The sequence below is a fragment of the Pleurodeles waltl genome, chromosome 2_1, assembly GCF_031143425.1.
Source record: "Pleurodeles waltl isolate 20211129_DDA chromosome 2_1, aPleWal1.hap1.20221129, whole genome shotgun sequence".
Classification (NCBI taxonomy): domain Eukaryota; kingdom Metazoa; phylum Chordata; class Amphibia; order Caudata; family Salamandridae; genus Pleurodeles; species Pleurodeles waltl.
This window is the reverse complement of record NC_090438.1, coordinates 614,062,230-614,065,187: the sequence shown is the minus strand read 5'-3', so window position 1 is coordinate 614,065,187 and position 2,958 is coordinate 614,062,230.

The following is a 2,958-nucleotide window of genomic DNA, read 5'->3' as shown; positions in this document are numbered from 1 at the left end:
AAACTAGGAGGGTGATCGAACGCACCTTCGGCCTCCTGAAGGCCAGGTTCAGGTGCCTGCATATGACAGGTGGATCCCTATTCTACTCACCAAAGAAGGTGTGCCAGATCATCGTGCCCTGCTGTATGCTTCACAACTTGGCTTTGCGACGACAGGTGCCTTTTCTGCAGGAGGATGGTCCAGATGACGGTGTTGTGGCAGCTGTGGAGCCTGTGGACAGTGATGAGGAGGAAGCAGAGGAAGAAGACATTGACAACAGGGACTCAGTTATCCAGCAATATTTCCAGTGACACACAGGTGAGAACACATTCCTGCCTACTACAAGTAATTTCACACTTCTACCTCTATCCTGTCTATCGATTTCATCCAGTATATGGTAACTGAGTTGTACATTTTCCTTACGGTTTCACAGATGTGGTTTCCAACATGTGTCATCTGCTTAGATTCCTCGTGGATTTGAGATGTGGGACATAGGTATGTTGACATTACATTTGAAAACGCATTTTGTCACTGTCATTGCTAATACACATTTTTGAAATCACAGACTGACTGCAGATTGTTTTGTGCTTCAAGGGTGTTTATTGAAGTGCTCAATATTGGAGGAGGGTTGTAATATGGTGAGGGGTGATGGTGGAGGAATGTCCATGGCAGAGTCCAGTCTATTAGTCTCACAGGTGCATTGCCCATATGGGCATAGGAAGTGGAGCTGGGGCAGTTTAAATATGGACAGGGTGACAAAGTGAGACAGTGGGATGACAATCAGGGTGGTCTCATTTCTTGGCGGGGGTCTTGGCATCGTGCTCTGTCTTGTTCCTGGATCTCAGGGACCGCTTTCGGGGTGGTTCTCCGTCTGCAGGGGGTGGGGTGCTGGTGTGGTGGTCCTGTGGCGGTGCCTCCTGTCCACTAGCGCCGGCGGAGGTGGTAGGCAGTTCATCTTCCAGGCTAGTGTCAGGGGCCCCTTGTAGTGCCACAGTGTCCCTCCTGGTGTTGAGTATTTCCTTCAGCACCCCTACGATGGTGCCCAGGGCGGAGCTGATGGTTCTGAGTTCCTCCCTGAACCCCAAATACTGTTCCTCCTGCATGCGCTGGGTCTCCTGAAACTTGGCCAGTACCGTTGCCATCGTCTCCTGGGAGTGGTGGTATGCTCCCATGATGGAGGAGAGGGCTTCGTGGAGAGTGGGTTCCCTAGACCTGTCTGCCCCCTGTCGCACAGCAGTCCTCCCAGTTCCCCTGTGTTCCTGGGCCTCTGTCCCCTGGACCGTGTGCCCACTACCACTGCCCCCAGGTCCCTGTTGTTGTTGGGGTGGTGGGTTATCCTGGGTTCGGACACACAGCTGATTGACGTGTCCTGGGGACGGAGGTATGCGCCCGGTGGGTGCTGTGCTGGTGTTACCAGAGGGTGGAAGCTCTGTGGTGGCCTGTGACTGGGTGTGGGGAACCGACTGTCCGAGGCCCACGATGGTCCGGGCTGGTCATCTGGATCCAGTTGGACAGAGCTGCTGTCATCACTGTGGGCCTCTTCTGTGGGTGGGGTGGAGATGTCTGGACCCTCCTGTCTGGTGACGTTGGGTAGGGGTCCTGCAGGGGTGTAAAAGCATGATTATTGCATCTGTGTGTGTCATGGTGTGCAATGGGTGGGTGACCGTGTACCCCAGTGCTAGCATTCCTGTGTGGGGGCTTGTGTGATGATGGTTGAGGGGGTGTTATGGGTATGTGCAGTGGGCATGCTTTAGTGATGGGTGTCCATGCTTTGTTGTGTCATGCAGGGCTTGGTGTTGGGATGTGTGGTTTGTGTTATTAGTACATTTGTGAGGAGTTGGAGTGATAGGGGAGGGGGCGAGGGTGGGGGTCTGTGATAGCATGCAGGTAGGGTGGGGGATATGATAGTTAAGATTTTACTTACCAGAGTCCATTCCTCCACCGACTCCTGCGAGGCCCTCAGGATGCAGAATCGGCAAGACCTGCTCCTCCCATGTTGTTAGTTGTGGGGGAGGAGGTGGGGGTCCGCCGACCAGTCCGCTGTACCGCCAGGTGGTGTCTTGAGACCACGGAACGCACCTTCCCCCGTAGGTCGTTCCACCTCTTCCTGATGTCGTCCCGATTTCTTGGGTGCTGTCCCACTGCGTTGACCCTGTCGACTATTCCTCGCCATAGCTCCATCTTCCTTGCAATTGAGGTGTGCTGCACCTTTGATCCGAATAGCTGTGGCTCTACCCGGACGATTTCCTCCACCATGACCCTGAGCAGCTCCTCCGAGAACCTGGGGTGTCTTTGCCGTGCCATGGGGTGGTGTAGGTGATGTGTGGGGTGGTGTATGTGGTGATATGTAGTGGTGTGTGGTGTTTTGTGCGTGGAAGTAGTGTGGGTGATGGGCTGGTGTGCCTGTGGATGCTTGGTAGTAGTTTGTAGTGTCTCTCTCTGGCCTTCTTTCTGTGTTTTTGTCATAGGGGTTTGTGGGTGATGTGGGTGTGTGTTTTATATTGTATTGGGTGTGTGGGAGTGGTGTGTGTATGTGTATCAGGTGTGTGTATTTCGAATTGTCCAATGTGGTTGTGTTTTGTAAATTAGTGTGTATTTTGAGCGCGGTTGTGTGTACCGCCAATGGAATACCGCGGTTGAAAGACTGTCACGTGGATTCGTGTGTCGTAATAGTGTGGGCGTATTTCTGTTGGCGTGACGGTGGAGGTTTTGTTTTCGCCAGTTTATCACTGACCTTTGGTGTGGCGGACTTTTGTGGGTGTCTGGATTTTTTCGGATTTCGAAATGTGGGTCGTAATAGCTGTGGCGGAATTCCGCGGCGGGGTGTTGGTGGTCTTCTGCATGGCGGTAAGCGGCTTTTACCGCCAATGTTGTAATGACCGCCTTTGTCTTTAGCTGTTTGATGCCCTAAACCATCCTCGCCTTACCCCTTGCCTGGTTTGCACTTCTCCCCCTTATGAGGGAAGCATTCCTTCTTAC